Raw genomic sequence first — 9,803 nt, forward strand, 5'->3', positions numbered from 1 at the left:
AAGCTATTTAAGAAAGAACTTTCGGAACACAGCAACTGTCTGGTACAACGAGATCTCTTATCACTCCAGGTTAAGTCCTGACATGGTTACCATGTAGTTTCTGAACAAATGACCAGAAGCGCCCTCCCTGGATTGGCACACTCTGCTATCAGCATAGGACATGCCACCTCAGTGGTGGTGGGGGCTGCTGTCTTCCCGTGGGATGGTGGCCCTGCCCTGTGTGCCAAGTTCACTGACATCCACATGAGTACACTCCATGCCCCATGGTCTTTTGTCACATGCCTAGATGGCAAAATCAGTCTTGCAAATGGCCACTCACCCTGGATACTTGGCACATTTTATTGTCATTTATGTGGTGCTGGGGGACGGGGAATGAAAGCTGAATTTTTTCATGTGTATATTCTGAAAGAAGAGAAGACGAGAAAATAAAAAAGGAGATGGATAACGTTTTCTCTCTTTCACATCTTTCTTCCTGAATTTCCTCTGCTTGACTTTGCCTCGGCTCTCGTATGAACTCACAAAGAACTCACCCCTGTCATGAAGAAACTCTATCCTTTATTAAAACAAACAAACAAACTTATAATATTTAGATGGAGCAATCCAGACGTCCATCATTGTAAATACAGAAGCAAGGATGGTTAAAAAAAAAAAAAAATCCAGACAACTCACTGTGTAAAAGGGGACAGTTGATTGATTTTGAGAACTTCAGTGAAAAAGCAAATAAAACTTTCAAAACTCCCATCATTTCAGTTTGTAAACTCCTCAGATAAATAACAGCCTTATCAGGAGAACTATATGTTGGAAAAATGACATCTTGGTGGCTCTGTGTGCCCAAAGCCAGGGTTGATCATTGGTGTGAATGTCTGTGTGGGGGTGATTTGAACTGAGTGATTTCTCATCTGTCACCTACTTCCTCCCACCAGCCAGTTGGAGCCATCACTATGGGCACCTGCCACGTACAGGGACAGTGGCAGCCCTGGCCATTTTTTTTTTAATACACAAACACAACCCTTTCCTATTACTTGGCTTTCTCCCTCAGAAAGTGACAGCAGTCCTCTAGCATTACAGAAATGTCATGCTAGGTAGAACCATAGAGATTAGCAAGTCCAAACCATTCATTTAAGATGTGTAGACGCTGATGCTCCTGGAGAATGGGTGATCCTTGCAAAGTCGATGCTCAAGTGAGGGGCAGCGTCAGGCCTGGAAGTGAGGCCTCTGACTTTCACCCTGGTTGACTTTCCCTGACAACATGCGTATGGAATGAAGACAGAAATGGGGAGCAGCAGGAACTCCCTCTGTGGCGTGTCCACTGCGACCATTTCCCAACAAGCTGGGGAAAGAGCTTCACTCTCAGGTTCCGATTGCTGCATGAATGAACTAATCCCATCACTCCACACATCTCATTTTTCTTTTCTCATTAGTGCCCCGTATACAGAAGCCTCTACACTTGCCATGGTAAGGACTGCAAAGATAAAAACGACACAGGCCTGGCCTTCCGTGAGCTGCCCGCTTGCAGGGCAAAGATCTTGATGTGCATCTTCTTAGAATTAGCAAGAGAGTGGTCAGCTTGTATTTTATTAATCTTACCTTTGTTGGCACTTGTTCGGCCAGAGGTCTTAGTCTTCACATTTGTACACAGATTCTCCCCGGGTGGGCTGAGGGCAGAATGAATGTATGTCCTGTTTTCACCGAGGGCCAGTGCACTTGAGCAGTGAGACAGAAGCTCTCCACTAACCACTCTACACGACACAGTCCCGTAAAGAAGAAGTGTCCCCAGGTTTGAGGGTCAGCTGTGACTGGCAGAAGCACTCACGCCATGCAGACCCCAGGAAAAAGAATTTTCCATGTACGGGGAAGTCATTGTTCAATAATGACATACAGACCCAGAGCCAGTGAGATGAGAGAGTCGCAAGCCAAGCTTCAGTTTGACAGACACTTCACTCTCTCCCTACTTGGGGACATTCATGTTGGTGGTTTCCCTCCTTGGAAATTTTAGCACATGCATATAGTACTCACTAGCGAATGTCTACTTATAAGAGAAAACCCAGGACAAGTCAAAGCCAGGCCACTGTATTTATAAAGCTTTGCACACACAAAAACCCAGTAATTGCATCTGAAAAGAAGATACGCAAAGGTACGCTATTTATTTGCAGGATTTTAGCTAATGGGAAGCATTTCCCTGTTAATTCTTTTGTGAACCCAATCATAGTACAACAACAAAAAAAGACTATCTCATGGGAAAAGAGCACTTAAAATTCACTTAGTTTCAAGAAGAGCCCATGGAAGACAAGGGGTGCACGGACTCTGAGCGGATATACGGTGCTTAATTTCAGGTACAGAAAGCATTTATCTTGGTACGAGGGTACAATTTCAGCCGCACGCCAGCGCACCCCAAGATACCACTAAGTCTAAATATCCCTCCACAAAAGGTAAAAAGATGAAAGTCCCTGTCCTCGCCAATCCCCCTCAGGACCAGCAGCCAATATCTCCCTGACCTCCAAGAGAGACCCAGAAAGGGTTCAGGCTTAATCACTTGTACACAATACACCCTTTGCAGCCTTTTAATATTTCCAGTAATTTTTCTCTTATGAGTTTTGAGCTAACATAATTCTCAAGACACTTCCCTTTTAAGCCTGACATCAGCAGAGGCGAGAGCGGCGTGCTCGGAGACAAAGCAGGGGGGATCGAGCCCAGACGCACGATGGACCCCAAGCTTCTGGCTCTTGGTGGCCTTCGTGACAAAGCTTTTAACTTTGTACAGTCCCTGCCTCTCAAACAAAGGCATGATTAAAGGAAGGTGGGGGGAGGAGGAAGGAACGTAAAGATGGAGGCGTAGAGGAGGCCAGTGTGGTCCCTGTCCGGCAAATAATCCATTCCCGACCAGGAAAGTGATTGCGGCACAATGGCCGGCGTGGCCAGCCCAGGGCAGCTGTGAGATATAAATTGTCAGCAATGACCATAAGCACTCAGAGAAACAATTTAATTCCTCACTTCCGCCATCATGGGCTGATATATTCTTTCAAGGTCATTACCCAAGGCTAGAAGGGTCGCTTGATTAACGAGTGACAGGCCCAATGAGGGCCAGTGTGCTCGAGCAAGGCCTTATATTAATTAGACAGAAGCTCTGGAAAATAAATGTTACAGAGGAAGGAGGAGCCGAGTCTTGGGCATAAGCTGTGACCTCGCCACCCCCACCCCGTTCACCCCACAAAAGATAACACCCTGACCTTGATCCTTAATGTTAGACTTTAGCTTTGTTTTAAAACCTATAAAATACAAAACATAAACCATGCTTCATTTCGTATTCAAAATGACCCAGGCCCTGGCCTCCAGTTTTGACACCGGCTTTGTCTTAGCCTTTCTCACTTAGTTATTCTAATTTATTGGTTAATTCTGAGCGGACACGAGGAGAACTGCTGGCCATGAACTTCACATCTCACAAGCAGCTTAAACCACGTTGATCCGAGCCAAGGGAAGCAGGAGAATGATGACACTTCAGTGTTTTAAGCCCAGTGGCTAATAATCTAGCAATTGCTCTTTAATAAAATGTCATTATCTTGCTTAAGGAGTTAAGGAGATTTGGCAGCAACACTGGACTTTCAGGGCAAATGACCATTCGGAGCAAAAGGGGCTTAAAAACACCCTCCGCTTCTGGTCCAGTATGCTGTATCTCTTTGATTCTATCTGTCCTACAATTCTCCCTTTAAAAGACACAAAGGAACAAATTCCTAGGGGATTTAAGTGAATCCAAGGCATTCATTTCCAATACAAGAGATAACTAGTTTCAGAATGGGGTTTCATTTCCAGCAAACCTCAAGAACGGCTTTTTTTCCCTTCCTCTACTCACATACTTGCCATTTAGATCACTGATCCCATTGGCAAAGCAATCCCGTCATCCCAGGGGGCTCCAGCCTGGGGTGCTCCTTGCGGGCGCAGAGCAAGTCTATGCTATACGTTGGTTTGAATTTCCCTGAAATGTATCACCATCTATTCAAGAAAATTCGGACAGTGAAGGTAGGAGGATTGAGTGGTGCTCAGGTTGGGAAGGGCTGTTGGTGGACCTTCCCAGCAAGAAGCCCCATTTACCTTTTGCCTTCTGTCAAAATGGAGAAAAGAGATTTCACATTTGAGACAGGTTGCTTCTATGGTCTCCTGTTTGGCATCTCCTTCCGACCCAACACCGGACGTACAGACAGGCAAGAGGCAGCTTGCAGGTGGTCCTCCGCAAGCCCTGGGGACCTACTGTGGGTGACAGTGTCTGAGACAGTCCCTACTGATCCCAGCCTCCTGGTACTCGGGCCCTTATGTCATCCCCTCGCCTTGAGTCCAGGCGGGACCTAGTGACTCATTTCTACCAAACAGAGTACAGCCAACACGATGGGTGTCACTTCCAAGGTTAGGTTACAAAAAGACTGTGACTTCTGTCTTTCTTTCTCTCTCTCTGTTGGGCCCCCCACCCCGGAGGATGCAAGCTGACATGTGTCAGCTGCCCCATAGAAAGGGCCACAAGGCCAGGAATTGATGGTTCCAGCCAACAGCCAGTGAGGACCCAAGACCTGCCACCAGCCACCATGAGTAAGCTTGGAAACAGACCCTCCCACTCCAGCCGTGGAATGACAGCAGCCCCAGCCAACCTCTGAATCGCAGCCTTATGAGAGACTCGAGTCAGAGGTATCCAGCTAAACCACATCCAAATTCCAGACCCAGGGAAACTAAGATAATAAATGTTGGCTGTTGTAGCTGCTAAATATTGGGGTAATTTGCTACATATCAACAGATAACTCATTAATTCCACTGATCCTCCTAGGTACTGTGTGATGCAGAACACTTCACCGCTGTATGTTTTAGTTCCCTTTTCTTTAAAACAAGATCAGCCTCCTGGAGCGCTTTGATGTGCTAGAAATATCCACAAGGGCTTGGTTCTGTTAGTGGGAAAGGAAACTGTAGGCATTACCAGCATATTATGGGTATTCAGTGTACACTACCTTATCAGATTTATCAGTTTTGTGGCAGATGTAGCATCATTATCAGGCATGATTATGACACTGTATTTTACATCTCTGAGTCATCTGTTCTTGACGGATATCAATAGAAGTACTAGCCAACAAATTTGCAAAGATAACTCACGCACGTACTCACCCATCCATTTCTCCGACGATCCATCCTCCTATCTATTCTTTCAACAGCTATTTATTGAGCATGCAGGAGCTTGGTAGGAGATATAAAAATGCATTCAATATGGTTTATGTCTTCGAGGAGTTTACAGTCCCAGCAGGGAAAATAATGTGTGGATGCTAATTACTGGAATCTAAAGTAGAATGTGATGGATACCCTGAGAGTAGACAAGTGCAGTAGGAAGTCAGATGAGGGAGAATTCGCCTGTCACTGGGGATTGTTTGAAGAAGGAATCGACATATAACACAGACACAAACACTAAGGAGTGTGCTACGCAGTCTTGTGCCTGGAGTAGTTATGATGCGTTGGTCATAGCTTCTTGTTCGGTCTTGCTTTGACCAACACCAAACCTCTGAAGCAAGAATCAGAACAGAGCTATGGTCTGCAGTCAGAGAGCCAAAGTCACTGGCACCACGGGACTCACACCCAGGACCCCAACTGCATTATAATGACACATTACTGAACATCAACCTTCTGCATCTAAGACAGGTCTCTGGCTGTCCAAACTTCTGAATTGAGAACAACATGTAATGAATCCCTAGTTCCATAACATGTTTAACAATTAATAAACTAGGGTTTCCTTATGGATGACAAAGAATAAAACATGAGTCTGTCCAGCAATAGGTCACATAGCATAAATGCATTATATGAAAACAATACTCATGATGGGGCCAGAGGTGAGCAGCTTTTCCTCTACTTTGAAAACAGAGCAAAATATACTGAGAGTCTAAATTATCTGGACATTCATGGTCAGTCGTGTATTTTATTCTCGTGGTGATGCCCCTTGGATGTGGGTGATCATTTTGCCCACTGGACAGAGTACCTGCTGAAAGAAAAAGCTTCCCTTCTCGAAGGATGTGCTATTCATTTCAGGTAAGCTCACAAAAATGACTATATAGGAAAGGAGAAAAAAAAAATCAAGGAGTTTGGTGCCAAGGAACAAGATTAATGAAAAAGATTCTGGCAAGTTCTAGAGAAGCCAAATCAGCAGGTTTCACTCGTGTGATGTGTTCAAACAGCGTCCTACAGAGGGACACTGAGTATGGCACCTGCCCGGGCAGGGAGGCGGCTGGCAGGTCCCCAGCAATGGTGACACTCGGAGATCGCAAAGACTCGCTTGGCTCCTGACTACCTGCTGAGGTCAGCTCACAGCCTTGGCAAAACTGCTCTCTGGCTGGTGCCTGGTGTCCAGGTGACAAATGGGCAAGTGCCCATCAGAATCTGTAGAAAAATTCTAGAAAGAGGCCCACCTCTAAGGAAGTCCAGGGCACTGTGACTTGACACCTAACTAAGTGGAAAATAATTTTCACACTCTGAAACCCTGATTTCAAGTGCTGAAAATAACTGTGCCATTTGCAATTGGGGCTGTCGCATCCCAAGTCATGACCCTGTTTCTTAGTGGCTTCATTAAGATGATCTTAGGCCACGTGAAGATGGTCAACAACTGGGCAACAGAAACTTCTTGGAAAATAATTCTCCTCATATCCAAAATTCAGCTCTATGAGGATAGTTTTTTTGGGAGAAAGTAGGTGGAACAACTCCTGCCCTGTTATATTTGGTAGTTGAAATCTATCGCTTGTGTCTTAGCTTACTTACCTCCTTCCTAAGCAGCTTAGATGTGACCAGAACTTCCAGAGATGTGTTTCCCTGGCTGGAAACCTCCTTCTCTCATCTCAGAAGTTAGGAGAGGCTTTTAAGTTTTCAAACTCAGATTTCTGAGACTGTCATGTGCACACAAAGCTGCCAAGATTACAATGATTACAATGATGCCAAGATTACTGGTCTGTGCATCACCTTTTAAGGAGTGAGATTCTACACCATGATTTTAACCCTATCAATGTTCCTCGATTTTCTGGAGGCTTTCACTGATTAAGATGAGCACACCACTGGTGACATCAGAGTGGCCCCACCTGACTAACTCAGGGGCAATCAGAACCTTCCCCAGAGACAGGGAGTCCACGCTGAGAAAGCCAGTTTTTCACACAGCTGGAAAATGAAGTTAGGAACTGTGGACAGGTATCTTCCATCTGCCATGAGGACAGGTAACAGGAAAAGACAGTCTGATGAGAGAGGATACAGATCTCCAAAGAGATCCAGCAACAGGAGACTAAGAAAAAGTTCTGCCTCGGGTGCTAGTAACCTTCCAATTGCTGGCTTCAGCTGCTGCAGATGCTTGGGCCCTTGGGTTCGGGACGTTCCTTTATCTTTAAAACAAATTTCCCATCACTGAGCAAGTTTGAGGTGGTTTCAGATACTTGCAAACAAATTCCCTATTATGCTTAGTTGATTGGGGTTGGCTGGAGTTACACCAATGCAGTTGGCCACACTGATTACTTTATGATTGTCAGCAGGTATAGATATCTTGAAACAGAGAAGTGAATTACTACCTAATGAGTGCATTTGTAGTAAGGTGAAAAAAAAATCTTTCAAAATAGGAAGTTTGTATCAAAAAACAATTTAAAAACATCTTTCAAAATATGAATTTTATATTAGGGAAAAATAACAAAAACAGGTTCTTGGCAGTGAAAATTTGGGGGAGCTACAGCCTCAGCTTGCATTGGCCAGCGTTACCCAAAAAGTCATCATTCTCCAACTTTAGACATTCTTGTGCCACTTTTATAATTCTTGCTGTCACTGTGGATCATCAAAGTCAATGTACCGCAGAAAAGAAAGAGAAATCATTCAATCTGCATAAAATGTAACCTCATTTCATTGTAACCTAAGCCAAAATATCTATAAAATCATGGATTTAATGTGTTAATTATATTTTAATACACTTTAGAATAAATAAACTATTAAGCAATGCGACCGTGTGTGTCAACTGAAGTGGTAGCAAGGACACACCCAGGGAAACATCACAGCAGTTAGGCTTAATTCTCTAAAGCTGCCCCTGTCACGCGGGGTTTTGTCTGCACTACTCCTGCACAGCCCACAAGAGTCTGGATTTGTCAGAGGACTACGTCCGCAGGCTCCATGACGGGAGGAACTAATCTGCTATTATTAAAATGAGAGCAATACATGGTAGGCATACATTTAACTAAGGGATCTGTGTTTTATTATTTGGGAAGATGTATTTGCATAGGTTAATTCAATGACATTTTTTATTAAAAAAAAAAAAAAGAAAGAAAGAAAGAAACTGGCACAGTGAGCAGCGTCCAATCCTACTTTTCAACTTCATGTTAATTTGCCTTAGGGTTTATCTGACCTGAGCATCCAAAAGATACCAGCAATAAGTTATCTATTTCATCACATGCTGGGTGAATAAGAGACCTGTCTCAGTTACGATCAATTGAATTTATTCTCTCAACACAGAGTATCCAAGCCCTAAGTAGACATGATGCTTCTAGCTGATGTTTATCTTCAAAACTTCAGCAGCTGATGGCTCAGAGTTCAGTATCAACAAGACGACTTTCAGTCCTAAGAGAAAAAAACTCACGGCTGTTTTCTTGTGCTCTGATTCTAACTCTAAAGTCAGTTCTTAATGACTTAAGAGGGTAGCTCCTAAGACCTGCAAATACAGTGGCTATAATTGTGCTTAACGGGAAGGCAACTTGTGCTTAATGGGAAGGCAACGTCTAAGGGTTCAGAGACCAGCCAGTACGAGCCCCCTGCCATGCCTGAAGCAGTTCACTCTTCAGGAACCCCAGGAAATGATGCTGGTGCCCCAAGTCAGCCTGCTTTTATACCTTACCAGGAATAACTGACATGTCCTGAATGGACTGGAGCTGACCATTCAGCATCTTGGCTTTACTGAAATCCCATGGGCTTTCAAGCCCGAAGTAGTATCTTTGAATCTATACCCATAAGGAGTTTGGGACTTATTGGTGCAGTGGTGAAAATGCATTGTTTAAAGTGAACTTTGACTCTTGACTTCATTTGTCATATATGGGTTCACGGCTTTATAAGTTTTCCTGAATCATACTGACTAGTCATTTCTGCATTCTGTTTTTTCTCAGTAAACTATGAGCATAAAAGAAGTGGAATAGCCAGGCGATCGCGTGACACCCTGAGTATTGAATGTGAGCAGCATGTTATCACCTGGTGTAGGTACACATCCCATCAATGACTGTTGGATCATTGTTTTATTATTTTCTTCACTAACCAGCCTAAAATGAAAAATGGAAAAGCCTTCATGTCACCACCTCCAGCTTTTTATCTTATGCCTTCTTCTGTTTCCTCGGCTGTACGGAGTTTGGAAAAAATTCACCGAAGAGTACTGAAATAAAATTTAATCAAAAGTCCATGAAAAAGGAAAAAGTCATCCTCCACCTTGAACATTAAACCCAAATTCCAGCTCAGAAGGTATGAATAGCGGTAAGTGCATGATTAACTGCATTCCAGAAACAAAACGCTTCATATTTATTTCTAACTAAATATAAATAAATAATATTTCTAAATAAATATTTCTAAAATCACATCTCTCTGCAACAGTCATATAAATTGTCTCTCCTTTCCAAGGAAACAATCCTACCTTCCATCAGAGCAAGGATGAGAGGAGATGTTCAGATAACAGAGCTGGGGAAGAGGGAAACACACAAGTGTCACCGTCTTCTAGGCAAGTGGTCTTGTCCTTCCCATACCCCCTAATTGCGCACTCCTGGCACATGCCTGTCAGCTGGCATGGCGGA

The sequence above is a fragment of the Lemur catta genome, chromosome 20 (genome assembly GCF_020740605.2).
Source record: "Lemur catta isolate mLemCat1 chromosome 20, mLemCat1.pri, whole genome shotgun sequence".
Lineage (NCBI taxonomy): Eukaryota > Metazoa > Chordata > Mammalia > Primates > Lemuridae > Lemur > Lemur catta.